This window comes from Salmo salar, chromosome 04 (genome assembly GCF_965601325.2).
Source record: "Salmo salar chromosome 04, fSalSal1, whole genome shotgun sequence".
Lineage (NCBI taxonomy): Eukaryota > Metazoa > Chordata > Actinopteri > Salmoniformes > Salmonidae > Salmo > Salmo salar.
The window spans coordinates 33,770,045-33,797,013 of record NC_138294.1 but is presented as its reverse complement, the minus strand read 5'-3'; the positions used below and the strand labels follow the sequence as shown (position 1 = coordinate 33,797,013).

General features: G+C 41.0%; 1 protein-coding gene across 4 annotated transcripts in view; it reads left to right on the top strand.

Moving 5' to 3' along the window:
• The window catches only part of trim2a (tripartite motif containing 2a), a 62,451-nt gene that overhangs the window by 2,510 nt on the left and 32,972 nt on the right, over positions 1-26,969 (top strand). For 3 of the 4 annotated variants that reach the window (XM_014195580.3, XM_014195581.3, XM_014195573.3), the window contains exon 1: positions 15,247-15,429. The exons of the other annotated variant lie outside the window; for it this stretch is intronic. The gene's annotated coding sequence lies outside the window, so the exon portion shown is untranslated. Of the gene's footprint in view, positions 1-15,246; positions 15,430-26,969 lie in introns of those variants that run through there. 4 annotated transcript variants of the gene reach the window in all.

Below are 26,969 nucleotides of genomic sequence, written 5' to 3'. Positions count from 1 at the left end.
TAGCATTCCTGTTTGCTTTGTTATTTGGTTAGTTCTTTCCAATGTGTCAAGTAATTATCTTAGATTTTTCTCATGATTTGGCTGGGTTTAATTGTGTTGCTGTCCTGTGGCTCTGTGGGGTTTGTTTGTTTGTGAACAGAGCCCCAAGACCAGCTTGCTGAGGGGACTTTTCTCTAGGGTCATCTCTCTGTAGGTGAGGACTTTGTTATGGAAGGTTTGGGAATCGCTTCCTTTCAGCTGGTTGTAGAATTTAATGTCTCTTTTCTGGATTCTAACAATTATCAGGTATCGTCTCTCTCGCGCTCGCTCTCGCTCTCTCTCTTTCTCATTCTTTCTCACTCTAACCCCTGTCTCTCCCCATTTCTTTTCTTGGATGGCTGCCCACCACACTGGCAAAGTCCTCCCTGTCACATCACTGGCTCATGAATGCAGTAACTATTTCTCAGAAACAGGAAGTAGCGTGGGACGGGTGCTGCAGTATGTTAGCAGGATGCAGGTTCCTCCCCTACTGCACCAGTGCAGTGCAGCCCCAGAGCTGGACCTGAGGGATTGTTTTGCTCTTCTCATGGCCTACATATATTGTATTTTGGGGGGATTGTATATGCCAGTGTTTCTCATTTCAGGAGTAGGGAGAAGATGCCCCTAGACACGGATCTTGGGTCAGTTTAACATTTAACACAAGGGTTGGTAATACCCAGGAGGTGCAGGTTTTTGTTATATCCTAGTATCAACACACCTGATTAACTTCATCAAGAGTTTGGTGATTAGTTGATGAGTTGAATCAGATGTGAATTGAGATAGTACTGGGCTAGAAAAAAAACATTTGCAACCTGGCGGTTCCCTCTAGGAATGTATTGAGAAACACTGCTACTTATATTTAGGAAGGAGGAAAGTACCAGTCACTATGCAGTTCACTCCTTAATATGGGCCTTTGTTGATTTTAAGGATCGGATGGGTATAAGAAAGTTGTGATAGTGCTGCATAGCCTTCTGGTTAGTTAAATGGAGTTTCTGACATATTGCTTATTCACATTATTCACTTATCAGATCTAAAAGGAGACATCAATAAGACTTAGTGTCTAGGTTAATCTCTCTAATGCATGAATGGAAAACACTGCATGTTGCTCAAACCATGCTGCAGTGTGGCAATGTAGCCTTGCCTCCCAATCATGGCAGTATTGATTGTTTGTAGTGGCTAGGCTACTGGACAGTTGACCACTTATTGATTTTTAAAGTTTGGACACAGCCTGTTGGCCCAAAAGGCTCACAACACTGGTGTCCTTTGACATTTGGTGACCCGTGTGAGAATGTGGGTCGATGGCAATGGTTGCTGCTGGAAGCCAGGCTGGTTCTGGCTGGTGGTTGTCAATGTGCAGGGTGACTAAATGAAGGTAATTGGTTGCAACACACACGCTCACAAATCAGATACACACACTCACACACGCAAATACCCACTCACAACAAGTGTATTTCCTAGTCATACCAGTAGGAGATGTCAATGGCTCACAAAAGGAGCATGAGCGCATGAGTCAATGCATGAAATCCACCATTGTACTGAAAGTCTCCCACACACACCTTCACAACAACAAATTAGATGGTTATCTAGGATCAGTTTTGCATTTCCCACAGTAATGGTTAATGTAAGGATTGGGGGAGGGGAAGCTGATCCTAGATCTGTACTGTAGCTAGGTGAAACTTCACTCCAGAGCATGATGGAGATGCTGGAGGTGTAACACTGGAGTGTTCTCTTGCTGTTTGTGATGCTGTGTATTATGAGTGACACACACGCACATTGGAGAGGTTAAAGTACATTTTAATATGGTGGTGCTGGAGACGTAGCAGCATATCATTCACGGGTGGCCTACTACCCTCTGTACTGCATTACATACATACATGCATACAGACTATCCTACCGATCCTCGACTTCGGCGATGTAATTTACAAAATAGCCTCCAACACTCTGCTTAGCAAACTGGATGCAGTCTATCACAGTGCCATCCGTTTTGTCACCAAAGCCCCATATACTACCCACCACTGCCCTCGTCGGCTGGCCGTCGCTACATATTCGTCGCCAGACCCACTGGCTCCAGGTCATCTATAAGTCTTTGCTAGGTAAAGCCCCGCCTTATCTCAGCTCACTGGTCACCCTAACAACACCCACCCGTAGTACGCGCTCCAGCAGGTATATCTCACTGGTCATCCCCAAAGCCAACACCTCGTTTGGCCGCCTTTCCTTCCAGTTCTCTGCTGCCAATGACTGGAACGATTTGCAAAAATCGCTGAAGTTGGAGATTTATATCTCCCTCACTAACTTTAAGCATCAGCTATCTGAGCAGCTCACCAATCGCTGCAGCTCTACACAGCCCATCTGTAAATAGCCCATCCATCTACCTACCTCATCCCCTTATTGTTTTTATTTACTTTTTTTGCTCTTTTGCACCCCAGTATTTCTACTTGCACATCAGCATCTGCACATCTATCACTCCAGTGTTCATTTGCTAAATTGTAATTACTTTGCTACTATGGCCTATTTATTGCCTTGCCTCCTTACTCCATTTGCACACACTGTATATAGATTTTTCTAATGTTATTGACTGTACTTTTGTTTATCCCATGTGTCACTCTGTGTTGTTGTTTTTTGTCACACTGCTTTGCTTTATCTTGGCCAGGTCGCAGTTGTAAATAAGAACTTGTTCTCAACTGGCCTACCTGGTTAAATAAAGGTGAAATAAAAAACATACATACAGGTATTCCCTGTGGCTCAGTTGGTAGAGCATGGAGTTTGCAACGCCAGCATGGTGTGTGCAACGCCAGGGTTGTGGGTTCGATTCCCACAGGGGGCCAGTACAAAAACAATGCATGAAATGAAATGTATGTATTCACTACTGTAAGTCGCTCTGGATAAGAGCGTCTGCTAAATGACTAAAATGTAAATACAAACAGTTGAAGTCGGAAGTTTACATACACCTCAGCCAAATACATTTAAACTCAGTATTTCACAATTCCTGACATTTAATCCTAGTAAAAATACCCTGTCTTAGGTCAGTTAGGATCTCCACTTTATTTTAAGAATGTGAAATGTCAGAATAATAGTAGAGATAATTATTTATTTCAGCTTTTATTTCTTTCATCACATTCCCAGTGGGTCAGAAGTTTACATACACTCAATTAGTATTTGGTAGCATTGCCTTGAAATTGTTTAACTTGGGTCAAACGTTTTGGGTAGCCTTCCACAAGCTTCCCACAATAAGTTGGGTGAATGTTCGCCCATTCCTCCTGACAGAGCTGGTGTAACTGTGTCAGGTTTGCAGGCCTCCTTGCTCGCACATGCTTTTTCAGTTCTGCCCACAAATTTTCTATGGGATTGAGGCCAGGGCTTTGTGATGGCCACTCCAATACCTTGACTTTGTTGTCCTTAAGCCATTTTGCCACAACTTTGGAAGTATGCTTGGGGTCATTGTCCATTTGGAAGACCCTTTTGCGACCAAGCTTTAACTTCCTGACTGATGTCTTGAGATGTTGCTTCAATATATCCACATAATTTTCCTCCCTCATGATGCCATCTATTTTGTGAAGTGAACCAGGCCCTCCTGCAGCAAACCACCCCCACAACACAATGCTACCACCCCAGTGCTTCATGGTTGGGATGGTGTTCAACAGCTTCCAAGCCTCCCTCTTTTTCCTCCAAACATAACGATGGTCATTATGGCCAAACAGTTCGATTTTTGTTTCATCAGACCAGAGGACATTTCTCCAAAAAGTACGATCTTTGTCCCCATGTGCAGTTGCAAACCGTAGTCTGGCTTTTTTTATGGCGGTTTTGGAGCAGTGGCTTCTCCCTTGCTGAGCGGCCTTTCAGGTTATGTTGATATAGGACTTGTTTTACTGTGGATATAGATGCTTTTGTACCTGTTTCCTCCAGCATCTTCACAAGGTCCTTTGCTGTTGTTCTGGGATTGATTTGCACTTTTCGCACCAAAGTACGTTCATCTCTAGGAGACAATGCATCTCCTTCCTGAGCGTTATGACAGCTGCGTGGTCCCATGGTGTTTATACTTGCGTACTATTGTTTGTACAGATGAATGTTGTACCTTCAGGCGTTTGGAAATTGCTCCCAAGGATGAACCAGACTTGTGGTCTCCAATTTTTTTTCTGAGGTCTTGGCTGATTTCTTTTGAATTCCCCATGATGTCAAGCAAAGAGGCAGTGAGTTTGAAGGTAGGCCTTGAAATACATCCACAGGTACACCTCCAATTGACTCAAATGATGTCAATTAGCCTATCAGAAGCTTCTACAGCCATGACATACTTTTCTGGAATTTTCTGAGCTTTTTAAAGGCACAGTCAACTTAGTGTATGTAAACTTCCGACTTCAACTGTACATGCGCGCACACACACACATACAGAGAATAGCTTGTTTCCATGGCACCTGTAATGTATTGGTGTGATATGGTGTCTAGTGTGATGTGGTGGCTCGTAAAATGGGTCAATGTACCCTGAAAAGGTGGCTCGTAATTGTTTACAGTCAGAGAAGCAATAGAGTAGATTTAGGACAAGTGAATGGACTGATGAGTTGTCTTAGCGAAGAAGATAGTTGTGTAAATGGATGAGCTATGCCTGACCGCAATGCGTATTTAGGATAATTGTGTGTGTGTGTGTGTGTTTGCTTGCCTGTGTGTGTTTTTCTGTCTGTCTGTACATGTCTAGGTCTGTGTGTGCGTACTGTAGTTCCAGGGCTCTCATCTTGCATCCAATCCAAGCATGAAATAGCATGTAAGCTCTCTGCCCACTCATCTCATCCTCTCCGGGTTCAATGCTAACAGAATCTGCTATCGCTCTCTGTCTGCATCCCAAATGGGCTCTGCCCAAAAGTAGTGCACTAAATTTGGGACGCAGCCTCTGTTTCTCTCTCCAAGCAGATTTATACCAACTCCCTTCTCTTATCTCATCTTCCGCTGAGGCCAACATACGTCAACTGTCATTCATTGAAGTGGCTCCTAACCACTGAATCCTGATCAGATATTGTTCCATCCACATTATGGGGATTATTTTTTGGTATTTGAAAAGGTGATACTAGGAGTTCGTCTCAATAGTCTAATGTGGAGTCCTCTCGTTGGTTCCTCTCCTTATTTTGTTCTAATCTCCACTGACTGTGGTGAACGTATTATTATTATTTTTTAAATAAATATATGTATTTTATCGCTACACTCACCCCTTCGGAGGACAAATATCTTAGTTTTTTTTTTACAGCTTCTTTGCTACATATACATACATTTTACATATATAAAAGCACCATGTATGTAAAATGTATAACAACAATACATTACCAAACAAACTCTTTAATCCCAACCCTCAGCCACTCTCAGCCCATCCCGCCTATTTATTTTTATTTTATTTCACCTTTATTTAACCAGGTAGGCAAGTTGAGAACAAGTTCTCATTTACAATTGCGACCTGGCCAAGATAAAGCAAAGCCGTTCGACAACATACAACAACACAGAGTTACACATGGCGTAAAACAAATATACAGTCAATAATACAGTAGAAAAATAAGTCTATGTACGATATGAGCAAATGAGGTGAGATAAGGGAGGTAAAGGCAAAAAAGTCCATGGTGGCAAAGTAAATACAATATAGCAAGTAAAACACTGGAATGGTAGATTTGTAGTAGAAGAAAGTGCAAAGTAGAAATAGAGATAATGGAGTGCAAAGGAGCAAAATAAAATAAATAAATACAGTAGGGGAAGAGGTAGTTGTTTGGGCTAAATTATAGATGGGCTATGTACAGGTGCAGTGATCTGTGAGCTGCTCTGACAGCTGGTGCTTAAAGCTAGTGAGGGAGATAAGTGTTTCCAGTTTCAGAGATTTCTGTAGTTCGTTCCAGTCATTGGCAGCAGAGAACTGGAAAGAGAGACGGCCAAAGGAGGAATTGGCTTTGGGGGTGACCAGAGAGATATACCTGCTGGAGCGCGTGCTACAGGTGGGTGCTGCTATGGTGACCAGTGAGCGGAGATAAGGGGGGACTTTACCTAGCAGGGTGTTGTAGATGACCTGGAGCCAGTGGGTTTGGCGATGATTATGAAGCGAAGGCCAGCCAACGAGAGCATACAGGTCGCAGTGGTGGGTAGTATATGGGGCTTTGGTGACAAAACGGATGGCACTGTGATAGACTGCATCCAGTTTATTGAGTAGGGTATTGGAGGCTATTTTGTAAATGACATCGCCGAAGTCGAGGATCGGTAGGATGGTCAGTTTTATTAGGGTATATTTGGCAGCATGAGTGAAGGATGCTTTGTTGCGAAATAGGAAGCCAATTCTTGATTTAACTTTGGATTGGAGATGTTTGATGTGAGTCTGGAAGGAGAGTTTACAGTCTAACCAGACACCTAGCTATTTGTAGTTGTCCACATATTCTAAGTCAGAACCGTCCAGAGTAGTGATGCAGGACAGGCGGGCAGGTGCAGGCAGCGATCGGTTGAAGAGCTGCATTTAGTTTTCCTTGTATTTAGGAGCAGTTGGAGGCCACGGAAGGAGAGTTGTATGGCATTGAAGCTCGTCTGGAGGGTTGTTAACACAGTGTCCAAAGAAGGGCCAGAAGTATACAGAATGGTGTCATCTGCGTAGAGGTGGATCAGAGACTCACCAGCAGCAAGAGCGAATATATGGCACATGGAAACCAAACAAGGGCAGTCTATCACCATAGACTGCCCTTGTTTGGTTTCCATGTGCCATATATTTTTCAATTGTTATGTTTTACAAATTTTTTTTTATCTTTCTTATCGTATATTATCCACAGATTGTGAGCTAAAGATGAAAGCCTTTCCTATGAGTATTATCATATTATTTATTGATTGGCTATGGCTTTCCAGATCGCCCAACACTGCTATTTGTAAGCTTAATTTTAAGTGAATGTTGTTATTTCTTTTTTAACCATTCCTGAACCTGTGACCAGAAAGCTACATAGGGGCAATACCAGAATAAATTATCTATTGATTCTGTCTCTTTGCAACAAAATCTACAGAGCTGAGATTGTTGCTCCATATACATATATAGCATTCTGTTGGTGGCAATCATTTTATATAATAATTTAAATTGAAAAACTTTAAGTGTTGAGTCAAGTGTAGTGTTTTGTACCAGTTCATAAACCATGTGCCATGGAATTGGTACATCGAAAATCTCCTCCCATTTATTTTGCAACCTGTATGGCGCAGCTGTCAACATTTTTGTCCTCAGATGACACTTTTATATTTTTCTATTTATGCCGTTTCCTTTCAGCCAATTTGGATCTTTATTATCTGGCAGGAAAACAAGTTCCCTAACTTCTCCCTTTTCTACTTGCCTCCTCCATTGGTTGTAAATTTGGATTAAGCAGATATTCCTATATATTTTCGATAACTGCATATGTGACATAACTCCTCCATTTCTATTCATAATATCATTAATAAACATAATACCATAAAAAAAATATCCATAAAGAATGAGTTTAACCATAGCATTTGTTGTAATATTATTGATTATCTTTTTCTGGAGGATCAAACTGAAATTGTAACCAGCTTTGTATGGCTTGTTTAAGAAAGGGTGGTACTTTTTTTTTTTTTTTTTTCATTTTCAATTAGTCGGAAATGAGAAGTTGTAATCTGTATGAAGGCAAAAAAGCAATTTTTGAACAGAGGATGCACTTTTAATAATCTACTGGAGAACCATTTGGGGTATAAGTATAACTTATGTATGAGTGAAGCTTTTAGTGAGCGGTTTAATGCTCTAATATTTAATAATTTCAGCCCCCCAAACTCATATTCATTATATAAATAGGCACGTTTAATTTTGTCTGGCTTAGCATTCCAAATAAAAGGAATTTTTTTTTGCTTATATGATTTTAAAACAAATCATCTGGAGAAGGCAATGCCATTAGTAAGTAAGTAAACTGTGATAGGACTATAATTTTGTAAAATCAATGTAATTTTTCCATAAATAGACAAGTATTTACCTCTCCGTGGTTGCAAAATCGTATCTATTTTTGCTAACTTTCTATTGAAATTAATTGTGGTAAGTTCATGTATTTTTTTTTTAGATGTGAATACCAAGTATGTCTACTTCACCATCCGCCCATTTTATTGGTATACCACAAGGTAGTGTAAACACTGTATTTTTTTTAACGATCCAATATGTAATATGGTACAGTTGTCATAAATAGGTTTTAATCCAGAGAGGCTAGAAAAGTGATCAAGATCTTCAATGAGTCTGTGCAGTGATCTAGATTGTGGACTTAGAATCATCAGCATACATTGACACTTTTGTTTTTATCCCCTGGATTTCCAACCCCTTGATGTTCTTGTTGGATCTAATTTTAATAGCTAGCATTTCAATGGCCATAATAAATAGATATGGAGACAATGGACAGCCTTGTTTTACTCCTCTTAAAAGCTCAATACTTTCTGAGAAGTAACCATTGTTTACTATTTTACATCTGGGGTTGATGTACATAAGAGATTCACCAAAATGTATTCCAGGCATTTATATCTAAATTATAATTGTACTATTTCAAATGCCTTTTCAAAATCTGCTATGAAGACCAGACATGTTATCTTCAATGTTTCATAATGTTCAATTGTTTCAAGTAATTGTCATATATTATCTCCAGTATATCGTCCATGTAAAAAACCTGTCTGATCAGGATGAACAATATCTGGTATAACCTTTTTTATTCTATATGTTAGCAGTAATGAAATCAGACCACCTTGTTGAGTACCTTAAAGTCTACCATTTGTATAAGAGTAATTAAAACATGCTAATAATGGTTCTTTGAGTACATCTAAAATGGTCTGATATACCTCTACTGGTATATCGTCAAGCCCTGGTGTTTTTCCAGACTGAAAAGATTTTATTGCCTCAAAGTTCCTCTTCTGTAAGTTGGCCTTCACACCGGTCTTTCTGTAAATGTGTTAATTTTACATTATTAATAATATTATTATTATTATTAGGAAATAAATCCTTACAGTTAACATCATTCAGTGGAAATGGAGACTGAAAAGAAACATATGCTTAAAAGTTTTTGCTTCCTCTTTCCAAATATAATTTGGTGAATCATGGATAACTCCATAATTTGTAACGAGTTTCTGTAAATTATTTTTGGTAGAATTTCTGTGTTGAAAATGTTTGTGCATTTTTCCCCATTTTTCCATCCAATTCACCTTATTTTTGTAGTACATTACACTTGATCGTTCTTGAATAACTACCTCCATTTCTTTTTGTTTTTCCTCTAACCTATTTTGTGCCTCTATAATACAGTTTCCATAACTATGTACCTGCGCTGTTACTTCCTCTATTTCCTTTAGTAGTCTAATCTCTTTTGACCTAAACTGCTTTTGTTTTAATGATGAGTATTGCATTCAATCGCCTCTAAAAGTACATTTGAAAGTGTCCCATACAATAAGGGGATCTGCTGTACCTATGTTGTACAAAAGAAATGTATATTATGAATTATTTTGTCTTAGTTAAGAACAAATTGTCATCAAATAGGCTTTGATAAAATTTCCAATATCCCCGTCCACGTGGAAATTCTGTAAGATTTATATGGAGGCCAATTAGATGGTGGTCTGATCGCATTCGGTCTCCTATTAATACTTTTTTAAACTTTTGATGCCAGCAAGAACGAGACCAGGAAGTAATCAAGACGGTTATGATTAAGCCTCCTCCGTGTATGTCTCACTAGGTCAGGGTTTTTCAACCTCCATATATCCACTAGTTCTAATGTATCCATGATCTTTGTGATCTCCTTAAGTGCTTTATGGTGATGGTTTGTAGAATGACTTCCTTTATGATCCATTGAGGTACTTAAAACCGTATTATAATCTCCCACCACAATAATAGATGATTTTGTTGCTTGTGAACTCAATAGATTATTATATATATACTGCTCAAAAAAATAAAGGGAACACTTAAAAAACACATCCTAATCTTATTAAATACTTTTTTCTTTACATAGTTGAATGTGCTGACAACAAAATCACACAAAAATAATCAATGGAAATCCAATTTATCAACCCATGGAGGTCTGGATTTGGAGTCACACTCAAAATTAAAGTGGAAAACCACACTACAGGCTGATCCAACGTTGATGTAATGTCCTTAAAACAAGTCAAAATGAGGCTCAGTAGTGTGTGTGGCCTCCACGTGCCTGTATGACCTCCCTACAACGCCTGGGCATGCTCCTGATGAGGTGGCGGATGGTCTCCTGAGGGATCTCCTCCCAGACCTGGACTAAAGCATCCGCCAACTCCTGGACAGTCTGTGGTGCAACGTGGCGTTGGTGGATGGAGCGAGACATGATGTCCCAGATGTGCTCAATTGGATTCAGGTCTGGGGAACGGACGGGCCAGTCCATAGCATCAATGCCTTCCTCTTGCAGGAACTGCTGACACACTCCAGCCACATGAGGTCTAGCATTGTCTTGCATTAGGAGGAACCCAGGGCCAACCGCACCAGCATATGGTCTCATAACGGGTCTGAGGATCTCATCTCGGTAGTGTTCCCTTTATTTTTTTGAGCAGTGTATTTTCGAAAAAGTGTGAATCATCATTATTTGGCCCATATCGATTAATTAGCCAGATCTGTTTTTGGTCCAATAGCATATTCTAAATAATCCATCTTCCTCGCGGATCTGTTTGCACAATCGGATCAAAATGTGTTTTAATTAGTATAATCACCCCTTTTGAGTTTCTTTGCCCATGACAAATATATATTTCTCCCGCCCAGTACTTATTCAACCCAACCTCATCTATATTTGTAGAATGAGTTTCCTGTAAACAATAGATTATATTCTTTATCTTTTAGCCATGTAAAAATGGATCTTCTTTTTTTATGATCTGCTAAGCCATTACAATTATAACTTGCTATACTTATTTCCCCACTTACCATAATGATACCCAAGTTTCAATTATACTTACCACAACCAATGTTTATAAACGTACCATTAAAAGCACCATGATGATTAAGTGTCCATATAGTTGTACCATAATAATTTGCACTGTTAAGCATACTATAGCTGCAACTTTGTAAACCTCCTATTGTCCTAATATTCCACCCACTAAAACCTCCCCCCATATATAGGTCTGTTGTCACTAAGACCATCAGACCATCTCCCTGACTCATGACACTCCTCATTATATCCTGTTGTATTCCGACAAAAAAGGAAGAAAGATTCTAACAGCCGCTAATGACTGCAAGTAAAAATTCATCTTAGGCATCACATTATATCCTGTTGTATCGTGCCATGGCTGTGCCAGAGCCGACCGCAAGCCAACCCCGGGCGCTCCCTTATGGGAAGGCATACTAATAAGTTCAACTCACAATCGATTCCGACACAGTCGCGGCACGACAGCCAAGAACACATGCAGTACTGACAATCCAGAGCGAGTAAACCTGTAAATCCACCCACCCCTACACATTATGTTTTTTATTCCAGGGTCGTTGCGCTATCACCTCGGCTGTTTTACACCTTGTACACTATGTTCGGCATTATCACTCAACTGTCTTTCACACTTGCTGTTGTATCCCAGTAAGTGTATGTTTGTTATATAGAATGACCAGTGGACATTCTCAGAGAAGCCCTTCTACCATCTATTAACACAGAGGCCAGCTAGGCTGTACGCAAACCTCTGTTGAGTCAACCAAGTACACTCTGTCCCGATGTACATAAGTACACATTGTGTGCTGTATTCTGGGATGTCATGATGTTGTATGTTTTCCCGGAACCGCAGATGGAAATTAGCTAGTTGGCTACATCTGATGAAATACAGTTATTGGATATAGTCCCTGACAAATAACATTAAAATAGGCTAAACATTGTAACTGTGCATGTTGTTGTAGGCTTGTCCTGGTTATGGCCATGTGAGGGTGATGCTAATAGGTCATAGTAGGCCTGTGTCTTCATAGACATTTCTTTAAGAGGGTCTTAATCCCTTTAAGTGAGGGTAGAAGTGGTTAGGGAGGATACAAATGCATTTGGTTATTGCTGCAGGCATTATTAGGCTCTGCCAATAGCATTACAGTAGGAGGGAGAGAGGAAATTCCCCAAGGGCAGGTCTGTGGCATAGGGAAATATTGGCTGGAGAGTATGTGTGTGTGTGGTGGGTGTTTTTGAAGGGGGGAGATAGGGCTAGGGATCTCTGTATTTTTCCTCGGTCTGTATGTCTGTCTGCATACATGTATTTTATGTTTGTTCGTGTGTGTTGACAACTTGAGTGATTCTTTCATTGTCCAGTGCGGTGCTGCAGTTCCAGTGGCTGTGCTGTGAGAGATATGGAGATTGAAGGCTATTTAAGAGGAAGGCTTTGTTGGCATCAGTGGCACCAGACCCAAACAGGATAGACTGAGTTAGCCTTACTGCCCTCTGTGCAGAGAGTGGTCCTTCTGCTGTCTGACATATACACTCACACAGCACTGTTCACCAGACTTGCTGTTGTTTTCAAGACCCCAGGGAGCTTCAGTGAGTGGCATGTTATTATGACCAGTGCTCCCTTGATCCTGGTGATTTGTAGGTAAAGTTATTTTCAGGAAGTAGTATATCTCTCCCCCGTGCCTTAACATCCTATCTTTGTTTGGGGAGATTTCTCCCTGCCCTTGTTCACTCCCCTTCACACATCTGAGTAAAAGCAACATGGCAAAAACTAGTTGGAGCTATTGCTTACACATACTCTGTCGTTTCAGGTCTGTGAAGGGGGGCAGAAGGGAGTATCTCTCTGGAATGAAACCCAGCCAAGCTCATCTGGGTGTCATTGCATCATCGCTGTTGTTTACAAAGCTGTGGACTACAAACCACAAGGCTACTTTGACAACCTGTTGGTTAATGAACAAATAAATAACCTACTGTCACATGGGTCGTATAAAGGGGACCAAGGCGCAGCGTGTAGAGTGCTCATATTTTATTAATGATAACACTTAAACAGAAAATAACAAAAACGACAGCCAACAGTTCTGTCAGGTAACTAACATACAAAACAGAAAACAACTACCCACACATGACAAACAGGCTGCCTAAGTATGGCTTCCAATCAGAGACAATGATAGACAGCTGCCTCTGATTGGAAACCATACCTGGCCAAAACATAGAAAACAAAAACATAGAAATAGAAATCTAGAAAACCCCACAATGAAACAGAAAACCAAAACACCCACCTGTCACGCCCTGACCACTCTACTATGGAAAATAACCTCTTACAAGGGTCAGGACGTGACACCTACAATGCTTATCCTTACATAAGGGGTGTCAAACTCATTTCCCGGAGTGCTGTGTTTCTGCTGGTGAACATTTGGGACAGCCAAATAATAATTAATAAAAAATTGGTGCTCAATTTGCTCTCTACTGTATTTTAGCATGTATTTCATGAGTATGGTCTTTTAGTGAAGACTTTGCAAGAAGGGATAACATAATTCTTAATTGGCACAACTTTAGTCAATAGTCTACATATTCGTTCATCATCCACTAGTTTTTTGCTCCAGGCCTAGTGAGGCCAACAACACTTCAGCTTTTAGCTGTGTAGTGGCTTTGCTTCCTGATCGATAACTGTGTTCAGACTGCACACACAACTATACCAATGTGACTCAGTACGTTTCCAAAGGATGCTGGGATGTCAGCTGGGTAGTGTTCTTGGTGTATGTTCATTAGACACCAATCTGAAGAAATGGGACTGAAACTGGGAGGGAAATTTTGATTTGACTTCCTGAACTCCAATAAAAAATGCTTGTTTTTGTTTTCTGTTACAAAATGTTTCAGCACTTTGTGCCCTAATGAACACAACCCAAGAAGATGCTGGAGGGGCCTGGTACTGGATCCCTAGTGCCCTGTTCCATTTTGGCCACTAGACCCTTCCCTTAGCCCCCACCTCTGCTGTTCACAGATCTGAAATTACATGATCAGTGAAAACAGTAGGCCTATAGTGCAAATTAAGCATAGCCTATTTAGTGAACACTGAATGGGTAAGAATATGGGGTAAAGGCTAGGGACTTAAATGGAACCGAATCCAAAACCGCCACAAAACACTCCCTGTCGATTTCATAATCTACTGATAAAGGCCTATTCCACAAGGACTAGCTTTTCTACTTTATTGCCCCTAACTTAACAACCTCTTTAACCATACTTTTCCCCAGCCTCAGGGGCTTTGCCTACTATTTACTACTGTTTTGCTCACTTTGGTTCTTGTATTCATTTTCTCTGGTATAATTCAAAACATCACTGCTGAGCCCTTCTCCCGCTGGCCTGCCATATAACAAACAAATGGAAGACGCATGCAAAGAGCAGTAAAGGTTGATTATCTTTTCCTGTTTCTCCATTAAAAGACTGTGCTGTTGCCGCAAGGCGGAAGTTAGTTATTGGACACCACTTTGTGTAAATACCTTTTGGGAAATACATTACTACCATATTGTTTCTATTACAACAACATACTAATCTCTGGTTAGTGAATGGTTGGTGAATGAGTTTTTTGGGCCAACCATTTACTCAGACCTATCATCAGAGGTGTGTAGAAGACCATGAAACCGTAATGGGGGAGAACTCAACGAACGCTTGTTTGGTTTTGAGGGCTAATGGAGCGTGCAGATGTTTTTACCCCCACTCTTCATCGGGGACTTCATGTAGAAGTCCTGAAGTTTAAACCAGTTAATTACCTCAATGACAAATTCAATGTACTGCAATGTTTTTTTAGGCACTGGAAAAGGGGCCTGATTCATTCAGTACTGTACTATATAAATACATTTATGTCAAATGGGTTCCCATACTGGTTCTACATCTTACGACAATGCATTTATTATGTACGGTATGATAGTACTTTTACCTTGGATTGAATAGAACTTAAATAAATAGGTTTACTATATTTCACCTGGTGAGTCAGTATAAAACACAAACACCATTGTAAATACAAATATCATCATCCCTTTCTAACCATGCAAAACATGCTCTTCTAAAACATGACATTCAAATCGTGAGTGGCTTCCGGCATGTCCTGTTTGTTTCCCCCCTCTCCTCTCCTCTTGTTACACATCCCTTACTCTCTCCCTCCTTATCTAGTGAAGTCTGTTGTTTTCTGCCTGTGACGCCTCTGGCCCTGTGGGGCTACAAGCCAAACACACACACACACATGTGGCCACCCCCAAGCCTCACTGAGCTCTGCGATTGGTCAATGCCTCTCCCCTGACAGTGATGCCCCTCCCCCCTCCTGCCGCGCTCAGCTGGTGGCTTCTCTGTCAGTCTGTTTGCATTATCGTAACAGCTCCAGCCTCTCACACACATACACTCCCTAACATATACACACACACACACACACACACCGTGTCAGAGATGAGACGGATTATGTGACAGGGAGATCTGTGTGGACGTTCTTACATACCGAGAGGGAAGAGAGAGGAGATAGAAACAGAACAGCCATGGAGTTCAAGTAAGTGGTGTTTTCTGGGCTCGGAGAAGGGAGGATGGAGAGAGAAGGGAAAAAAGAGGGACATTGACAGAGAGAAATGAAGAAGGGAGGAAGTTGTATTATCTGCATGGTGTCTCCTTTGGGGGGATAGTTGAGTGTGTGGTGTGAAGTCTCCGTGTACGTCACTAAGTGTGCGTCTCTAGGTCTGCCCCTCTAGCACAAACAGTCAGAGATAATTAGTTGACTAGACACATACAATGTCAAGGGAAAGATCCATAGTTGACATCCTCATTTCACTCAAATACCTTATATCTCTTGAAATATTACTGGAACCATTTTCTTGAATAGTAACATCATATCACAACACTATGAGCAATGGTGTGGTGGCTGAATGTTGAACTTAGATCTTACTGTGTGTGTGTGTGTGTGTGTGTGTGTGTGTGTGTGTGTGTGTGTGTGTGTGTGTGTGTGTGTGTGTGTATTTCTTTACAGTACTTTTGTTTGTCAGGTCTTTGACACTTGCAGTTGTTCTCCCATTGTGTGTGTGTGTTGAGTTTTATCAGCGTGGGCAGGCAGTAGGCTGACGCCCATGTGAGGAAACCAGACACTGATGATACATTGATAGGAGGAGGGCTGTGAGAGTGTGGCTGTGCCCCAAATGGCACCATTGTCCCTATATAGTGCACTACTTTTGCCCAGAGCCATATGGGTCCTGGTCAAAAGTAGTGCACAAAATAGGGGGGGCTCTGGTCAAAACTAGTGCACTACATTGGGAAGAGGGTACCATTTGGGACAAGGCCTGTGTATCAATTGCTGGGGTGATGAAACTTGATATCTGGTGGTTGCACTGGTCCACTGTTCATCATGCAGACAGTTATGCAGCTATATGGGCTACAATGGGTGTGGGGCTCTGTGGTGAGTCAAGCCCTGAAATCTTAAGTGGGTTATGATGTGATACAATCAAATTCCATCCATATATTATAATTGGAATGTAATATGCTATTTCAATGATCATTACCTATTTTCATGAGAGTTTATCTTGCTTAGAATATATTTGTGAATTAATGAACTATTTTATTGAGGTTTGCTTTGTATTTCATCTTATGAGATTATATTTCCTTTGCCAATTTCCCTTATTGTTCCATGATATCTGATATTCTGTTGGTTGATATTGAGTCAAGTGGTTTATACTGTGTTCATGTTAGCTCTGAAACGTTTAGCCTTTTTATTTGCATTTAGCTAATACATTTGTGGATGAGTGTGCTAAGGGATAGTTTGCGTCAAAAACTTGAAAACATGCTCAACTCATCACAGTTTTTGCTCTGTACTGAATGTGCTCTATCTTGAAAACTTGACTGCTGGCGTGCACTGTTTTGGAGGATAGTATTAGCAGTGGACTAATGAACAAAATACCAAAAGACAGTTTTTCAGTAAAGTGATCCTTTAACAGTACTGCTTCTCAGTCTCACAGATGCAGTGTATTTCGTGATATGGCTGACTGCTCAGTGAGGGCTGAAATGGGAAGTGTATCTGACTCTGGTTGACAGATGTGCAAAGTCCATGTTTTCTGTTGCCCTGACGCTAGCACAGTTGTAGGCCCTAATTTAAGGTGTCTGGAACGCACACACACTGACTCTTCTCATTGACATATCTGCTATCCTCAGACAGTGCTGTCGCTAGATGTGTAGAGTGAGTGTTATTGTCATGGACAGACCACTTATGAAAAAGACAGGCCTTCACAGATACACAGCCAGCAAAGAGGAAAAACAATGTTCAACATTGAGTACAAAGAACAGTAGGCAATGTTTGAGTATTCTTCTCAGTAAAGCACGCATACCGGTATATAGCTATATTCCTCTGACTACCAGGGAGTGGGAGGAGAGATGCAGTATATTGAGCATTCGGAACATTCCCTGAACTGCTTGGGGTCAACATTGTCCAGCAGGCACAAACATCGCTGCCGTGGCATTATGTAACAACATCTAATAGCATCAGGATGCCTTTTGGTTTAAACCGCAATGACCAAAGCCTCTATCTATAGCTGTGGGTGGGAGATGGTCTTAATATACTTGTGGGAGGATGAGAGAGATCTGTACCATCCCCCCTTCCCCTCCCTATATCTCCATGATCTCTCATCATCCCATCCCTACTGCGTGGGCCCAGTGGACGCTTTAGATTTGTGTGTGTGTGTGTGTGTGTGTGTGTGTGTGTGTCCACGCACCGAGTGGGGGTGGGGGACTTAACGTACCCTTTCCAACAAACACACGTTGAACCAACAAATCCCTCTCAACAAAGAGAGATTGAGATGAAAACACTGCGGTATAGATAGCCAAGATGAGGATTATCCTGACAATTAAGCAACAATTTCAACATAATAGATTTTAAAGGGACAATTAGCAGTTGATGGTCCCTTTTAAACAGACGCCTCACAAGTCCTAAACTGGCAGCTTCATTAAATAGAACCCACAAAATACCAGTCTCAACATCAACAGTGAAGAGCCAACTCCAGGATGCTGACCTTCTAGGCAAAGTTCCTCTGTCCAGTGTCTGTGTTCTTTTGCCCATCTTAATCTTTTAATTTTATTGGCCAGTTTGAGATATGGATTTTTCTTTGCAACTCTGCCTAGAAGGCCAGCATCCCGGAGTCACCCCTTCACTGTTGACATTGAGACTGGTGTTTTGCGGGTTTCTCAAACTAGATACTCCTCTTGCTCAGTTGTACACCGGGGCCTCCCACTGCTCTTTCTACTCTAGTTAGAGACAGTTTGCGCTGTCCTGTGAAGGGAGTAGTACACAGCGTTGTACGAGATCTTCAGTTTCTTGGCAATTTCTCACATGGAATAGCCTTCATTTCTCAGAACAAGAATAGACTGACGGGTTTCAGAAGAAAGTCCTTTGTTTCTGGCCTTTTTTAGCCTGTAATCGAACCCACAAATGCTGATGCTGATGCTCCAGATACCCAACTAGTCTAAAGAAGGCCAGTTGTATTGCTTCTTTAATCTGGACAACAGTTTTCAGCTGTGCTAATATAATTGCAAAAGGGTTTTCTAATGATCAATTAGCCTTTTAAAATGATCAACTTGGTTTAGCTAACACAATGTGCCATTGGAACACAGGTGTGATGGTTGCTGATAATGGGCCTCTGTACGCCTATGTAGATATTCCATAAAAAATCTGCCATTTCCAGCTACAATAGTCATTTACAACATTAACAATATCTACACTGTATTTCTGATGGACCAAAAATGAGCTTTTCTTTAAAAAAAGTGACCCCAAACTTTTGAATGGGTGTCTGTATGTATGTATGTATCTATGTATGTATGTATGTATGTATGTATATATGTATGTATGTATGTATATATATATATATATATATGTCCCTTTAAAATCTATATATACGTAAGTAACTGTAATATATATATATATATATATATATATATATATATATATATATATATATATATATATATATATATATATATATATATATATATATATATATATATATATATATATATATATATATATATATTACAGTTACTTACGTATTCATACCCTTTACCCATACCCTTTACTCAGTACTTTGTTGAAGCACCTTTTGGCAGTGATTACAACATTGATTCTTCTTGGGTATGACGCTACAAGCTTGGCACACCTGTATTTGAGGAGTTTCTCCCATTCCCTGCAGATCCTCTCAAGCTTGTTCAGGTTGGATGGGGAGCGTCGCTGCCCTGCTATTTTCAAGTCTCTCCAGAGATGTTCGATTGGGTTCAAGTCCGGGCTCTGGGTGGGCCACTCAAGGACATTCAAAGACTTGTCCCGAAGCAACTCTTGTGTTGTCTCGGCTGTGTGCTAAAGGTCATTGTCCTGTTGGAAGGTGAACCGTCGCCCCAGTCTGAGGACCAGGTGCTTCTACACCTGCATTGCTTGATGTTTGGGGTTTTAGGCTGGGTTTCTGTACAGCACTTTGAGATATCAGCTGATGTAAGAAGGGCTATATAAATACATTTGATTTGATTTGGAGCAGGTTTTCATCAAAGATCTCTCTGTACTTTGCTCCGTTCATCTTTGCCTCGATCCTGACTAGTCTCCCTGCCCCTGAAAAACATCCTCACAGCATGATGCTGCCACTGCCATGTGTCACGATTGTCGTTGGTAATGGAGGACCAAAACGCAGCAGGTATGTGTAAGCTCATCTTGACGTTTATTAACTCAGACTGAACGTACAAAAATAACAAACAAGAGAACGACCGATCAACGGACAGTCTGGCAAGGCACAAGGCTAAACACAGAACAATCTCCCACAAATACACAGACAAACACACCCAACTAATATAGGACTTCCAATCAAAGGCAACACCACACAGCTGCCTTCAATTGGAAGTCCACCCCAATTAACTCAACATAGAAATAGATCAACCAGACTACACATAGAAATACATCAACATAGACCATAACTCAAAACCCGGAAATAATAAATCAAACGCCCTCCTACTAACACACCACCCTGAACCACATAAAACAAATACCCTCTGCCACGTCCTGACCAAACTAAAATGACAATTAACCCTTATACTGGCCAGGACGTGACACCATGCTTCACCGTAGGGATGGTGCCAGGTTTCCTCCAGACGTGACGCTTGGCATTCAGGCCAAAGAGTTTAATCTTGGTTTCATCAGACCAGAAAATCTTCTTTCAGATGGTCTGAGAGTCTTTAGTTGCCTTTTGACAAAGTCCAAGCGGGCTGTCATGTGCCTTTTACTGAGTAGTTGCTTCCGTCTGGTCACTCTACCATAAAGGCCTCATTGATGGACTGCTGCAGAGATGGTTGTCCATCTGGAAGGTTCTCCCATCTCCACAGAGGAACTCTGGAGCTCTGTCAGAGTGACCATCGGGTTCCTGGTCACCTCCCTGACCAAGGCCCTTCTCCCCCTGATTGCTCAGTTGGGCTGGGCGACCAGCTCTAGGAAGAGTCTTGGTGGTTCAAACTTCTTCCATTTAAGAATGATGGAGGCCACTGTTTTCTTGGGGACCTTCAATGCTGCAGAAATGTTTTGGTTCCCTTCCCCAGATCTGTGCCTCAACAAAATGTCTTGGAGCTCTACGGATAATTCCTTCAACCTCATGCTTGGTTTTTGCTCTGACATGCACTGTCAACTGTGGGACCTTATATAGACAGGTGTGTGCCTTTCCAAATCATGTCCAATCAATTGATTTACCACAGGTGGACTCCAATGAAGTTATAGAAACATCTCAAGGATGATCAATGGAAATAGGATAAACCTGAGCTCAATTTCAAATCTCATAGCAAATGGTCTGAATACTTATGTAAATAAGGTATTTCAGTTTTTAATTTTGTAAACATTTCTAAAAACGTATTTTCGCTTTGTTATTGTTCGGTATTGTGTGTAGATTACTGAAGATTATTTTTTTTCATTAATTTCAGAATAACACGGAACCCAAACCGGCTGCGCGTGTGCTCCATCGTGCGCTATCGTGCATACATTTATTTTATTCCCGTACACCAAACGCGTTCACGACACGCAGGTTAAAATATCAAAACAAACTCTGAACCCATGACATTCATTTGGGGACAGGTTGAAAAGCATTAAACATGTATGGCAATTTAGCTAGTTATCTTGCACTTGCTAGCTAATTTGTCCTATTTAGCTAGCTTGCTGTTGCTAGCTAATTTGTCCTGGGATATAAACATTGAGTTGTTATTTTACCTGAAATTCACAAGGTCCTCTACTCCGACAATTAATCCACACATAAAATGGTCACCCGAATCGTTTCTAGTCATCTCTTCTCCCAGGCTTTTTCATCTTTGAACTTATATGGTGATTGGCATCTAAACTTTCATTGTATTTACACGACAACCGGAAAAACAGTTTGTCTTTCAACCTCCATCTATAAACCAATGAGGAGATGGGAGAGGCAGGACTTGCAGCACGATCTGCGTCAGAAATAGGAATTACTTCTATTTTAGCCCTTGGCAACGCAGACGCTCGTTGGCGTGCACTAGCAGTGTGGGTGCAATATCTGAATAACATGGATTTCAACATTTATTTTGCAACGCTCATGCACGCGACGTGTCCGGTCTGGTCAGCATGTAAGGCTCTAACGTAACAAAATGTGGAAAAAGTCAAGGGGTCTGCATACTTTCCAAAGGCACTGTATATATTAAGTTGTATTCTTCAAGAATCAATCGGTACATATCATTATAAATAAATAGAAAATGTATGTAGCAACTGCAGATTGCCCCTTTATGGATTAATTACGTACAGTTGAAGTCGGAAGTTTACATACACTTAGGTTGGAGTCATTAAAACTAGTTTTTCAACCACTCCTCAAATTTCTTGTTAACAAACTATAGTTTTGGCAAGTTGGTTAGGACATCTACTTTGTGCATGACAAAAGTCATTTTTCCAACAATTGTTTACAGACAGATTATTTCTCTTATAATTCACTGTATTACAATTCCAGTGGATCAGAAGTTTACATACACTAAGTTGACTGTGCCTTTAAACAGCTTGGAAAATTGCAGAAAATGATGTCATGGCTTTAGAAGCTTCTGATAGGCTAATTGACATCATTTGAGTCAATTGGAGGTGTACCTGTGGATGTATTTCAAGGCCTACCTTCAAACTCACTGCCTCTTTGCTTGACATCATGGGAAAATCAAAAGAAATCAGCCAAGACCTCAGAATAAAATTGTAGACCTCCACAAGTCTGGTTCATTCTTGTGACCAATTTCCAAATGCCTGAAGGTACCATGGTCATCTGTACAAACAATAGTACGCAAGTATAAACACCATGGGACCACGCAGCCATCATGCCGCTCCTTCCTGAGCGGAGATGAATATACTTAGGTGTGAAAAATGCAAATCAATCCCAGAACAACAGCAAAGAACCTTGTGAAGATGCTGGAGGAAACAGGTACAAAAGCATCTATATCCACAGTAAAACGAGTCCTACATCGACATAACCTGAAAGGCCGCTCAGCAAGAAAGAAGCCACTACTCCAAAACCGCCATAAAAAAAGCCGGACTATGGTTTGCAACTGCACATGGGGACAAAGATCGTACTTTTTGGAGAAATGTCCTCTGGTCTGATGAAACAAAAATCAAACTGTTTGGCCATAATGATCATCAGTATGTTTGGGGGAAAAAGGAGGAGGATTGCAAGCTGAAGAACACCATCCCAATCGTGAAGCACTGGGGTGGCAGCATCATGTGGTTGTGGGGGTGCTTTGCTGCAGGTGGGACTGATGCACTTCACAAAATAGATGGCATCATGAGGGAGGAAAATTATGAGGATATATTGAAGCAACATCTCAAGACATCAGTCAGGAAGTTAAAACTAGGTCGCAAATGGGTCTTCCAGGTGGACAATGATCCAAGCATACTTCCAAAGTTGTGGAAAAATGGCTTAAGGACAACAAAGTCAAGGTATTGGAGTGGCTATCACAAAGCCCTGACCTCAATCCTATAGAAAATGTGTGGGCAGAACTGAAAAAGCGTGTACGAGCAAGGAGGCCTACAAACCTGACTCAGTTACACCAGCTCTGTCAGGAGGGATGGGCCAAAATTCACCCAACTTATTGTGGGAAGCTTGTGGAAATCTATCCAAAACGTTTGACCCAAGTTAAACAATTTCAAGGCAATGCTACCAAATACTAATTGAGTGTATGTAAACTTCTGACCCACTGGGAATGTGATGAAAGAAATAAAAGCTGAAATAAATAATTCTCTCTACTATTATTCTGACATTTCACATTCTTAAAATAAAGTTATGATCCTAACTGACCTAAGACAGGATTAAATGTCAGGAATTGTGAAATACTGAGTTTAAATGTATTTGGCTAAGGTGTATGTAAACTTCTGACTTCAACTGTATGGTATTCAGCACTATGGATTCTATAGTCACTGATAATAGTGGTAGATGCCTCAATCAGATTGTATCTTTGATGTCTGCATCACAAACTGCCTAAATGCAAACTGGCTAGAATAATTGAAGGAAAATACCTGCTATGTTGGTTAGATTTGTATGCTCTCATTGCTCTGATAAGTGGTCTTCTTTCAATGATAGGGCATTTCTAATTTTGTATACTGCCCAATTCATCTGAATGATAAGTGCTTTGTGCTAGTTGTTGATCTACAGCAGTGCCGATGTTTCAGGATTGATGTAGTCTTCATGGACTGTTGTCATTTTCATTGTCCGTTTAATTTTAGACCAATGCTATAATTTAGCTTTGTTGCCTTCCATTGAACAAGACTTGTATTCCCCAGTTAACGAAGTCTCATCTTAAATCAAATGAATACTCACAGAAATTGCTGTTATTTCATCCCACACTAAAACGGCGTCACAAATGGCACCCTATTTCCTATGGTGGCATTACTTTTGACCCTATGGGCCCTGGTTAAAAGTATTGCACTATATAGGGAATAGGGTGCCATTTGGGATGCACACCGTATTATGGGAGGACTTTAATGTCAGTCATTAAGTCCACAATGTCCTTTGTTATTATGGTGATTTCAAAGCCCTTTTACCATGCGGGTTGCTCCGGTCGTTGCTCGGTAACAAAGTGCACAGCATTTATGTTCCTTGTTTGTGTGGCCAGTCTAGCCATTGATAATATGTATCCCAGCCAGGTGAAGTGTATGTGCGTGTTCTGTGCATGCGTGTTTGTTTGTGCCTGCATGCGTGTTTGTGTGTGTTCGGAATTTGGCACGGCTAATAAACCTAAGCATTAAAAACCTGTTTAGGATTCCCATTTGGAACACTGGGCCTCTTCTAACACACACTCTCTACAGTTCTGAAAATAATCCCTCCACTCACTGAAAACAAGCCCTGTGTCTGTCTACAGTCTCAGGCAGTTAGCTGACGTGTTAGCATGCTGCTAATGCTACTAGTGATTTCATTATGGAGCGTTGGGCCCCCTGCTCTAACCTGTTGTGTCCCTTTTAGTCGCGTGTGTGTGTGTGTGTGTGTGTGTGTGTGTGTGTGTGTGTGTGTGTGTGTGTGTGTGGGTGTGTGTGTGTGTGTGTGTGTGTGTGTGTGTGTGTGTGTGTGTGTGTGTGACTGCGTGTTTGTGTCCCTCTCACGCTCTGGTTTACGTTTAGAAAATTTGGCCGGCGTCACCGTTGTGATGGCGTGACAAGGCAGTTTGTGTTGTTCCCAGAGAGAGATGGAGAGAGATAGGGAGCGTAGGGGGAAACAGCTGAGGTCAGTGCTCTGGAAAGAGCTGTGGGATGGAAAGGGTAGCAGAGCTGAGCGGAGTATTGACATTATTGGCCAAAACTTAGAGAGGCGAGACAGGGCTGCACACCGAAACTGCTTTCCATTGCGACTGGTGAGTGGTATATATTATTGATGAATATGAGAATTAGATTTTAGAGTTTGGGCTGTGGCCCAATACTTCTTCTTCTCTTCCCTTACGTATTGTGGGTCAAACACATAGACTGTAAAAAATAGGTGAAACAAGATTGGATAGATTGAAACTGGAGTTTCTAGTAAGCGGCTTTCACATTTTTCCAGTCATGTCAGATCTGATATTATTTGAAGGAAGGAAAAAATGAAGACTTTATAAACTATTCAAACAGGGTTTTGGCCTATATTTGCAGTATAAGTAATGTAACTGAACCAGGTGTGTTAAATTTGAGAGGTTGAGAGTTGGCATAAGCCTACTGTACCACATAACCTTGCTCTGAAAGGCAAAAACACCAGTTTTCTTTTTTTATTGAGTGTTCCAGTGTCTTTGTGTCCAGGGGGGGTGGTGGGATGGGGGTGTCTACAGATGCCAACAGTCATGCAGACCTCCCTCTGAATGGGGGGGAAGTAATCCTCAATCTGGCGTCTGGAAGAGGAGAGGGTGGACACATTTTAAAGATGCATACACACACACACACACACACACACACACACACACACACACACACACACACACACACACACACACACACACACACACACACACACACACACACACACACACACAGACAGACAGACAGAGCTCACAGCTGGAATGGTGAAATGGACTGACTGGGTGGTGTGGGTGCACAAGCATGGATGCACATGTACGCAAACGTAATGATTTGGAATTACCGTCCCTGTTCCTGTTATATCCAAGCCAATCCTCCTACATCCCCTTTCCAGCGTCCTCACCTCCTCCTCCACAACCCCTCTGATAAGTTTTTAAAAATTCTCAGTAAGGGACTAGTATCTAGTCTGTGATCTCTCTGTAGTCTCTAGTTCTCCTCACTCTGTTGTGGTTACACAGAACGAGTTTATTTCCTAGCAGCCCTATCTCCTAGCAGATGCACACAGACCAATGACACAATTTGATTGCACTGACAATGAAAACGTATATCCATAAGCCCTTCTGCTATTGACTAAAATGTTGTTTGCTGATAGACTAACTGGCCATATTCTCTTGATTAGATTTACTTTCATGCTGCTAATAAGTTATTATTGAAATCTTCTCATCTGCTCTGTGTTCTTTCCCCCTCGGTAAGAGTCATTGTGATTTGATTCGTGTAGTGTGAAATTCTGAATCAGTGGCCTGATAAATTACACACTACATTTAATTTTCCACTAATTATGGTAATTATTATAAACGATAGAGCTGTTCACGCTTGTTATGCTTTGCCTCCTGTGATTAAATTGCACCAATAATATATTTGTTTAACTGTCGTTTCATCAGCTTTGTTGGTTTGGTCATTGTTTTATTTTGCATCCCAAATGGCACCTTATGGGCCCTGGTCAAAAGTAGTGCTCTATATACAGAATAGGGTGCCATTTTGAGAGGCAACCTTGGGGTGTATCCACCTTTTTAAAATGAATTACTGTAGTGACATCTCTTTCTTTTTATCTGGTTTGGAAGTCAAACAAGGCTCAAACTAGATATGGTAATTTCCATGTAAAACATGGCATGAGCACAGCACCAACGTGAAGTTCATAGGAGCATGTCAAATTGTGACCCGTATCAGCAAACTAGGTGTATGTCGCAAGTCACGACTTCATAGGTGAGCCGTTTTGAATTTAAAACATTTGTTTTTATCAAAATGCATTTTTTGGTAGAGATGCCTTCTCCAATATGAGCTTTCATGTGCCTTAATAACAAACTTTTATGCCATCTGTAAATATGAATAAAGTTGTTAAATTGCGAGCCTAGTTGGTTTAGCCAAAGAAAAGGTTAGCTAGCCATGAATGGCTGAGATGATGAGTGGGCTGGACATGCCGAGAGATGAGTTTCAGATTGGTCTGCAAGGTAGCATCTTGTGTCTATAAAATGAGATGCTCATAATGCGTAGATAATCCTTTCTACTGTAGTTTTTTCAAACGATATAGCGTTAGCCATGGAGAACTGCAAATATGTTGCTACTGCTCTCAGTAACATTGCTGCCCTGAATTTATCAGGCGCTATCGACAAAGGTCAGTGGGGAAAAGTTGTGATGGACTACTTTCTGGAGGACAATCGTGCCATGCTGACTCTCTCTAACTCTGAAAATGAATCAGACGATGAGGAAATCCCTGATTTAGGTAAAAACATTTTCAT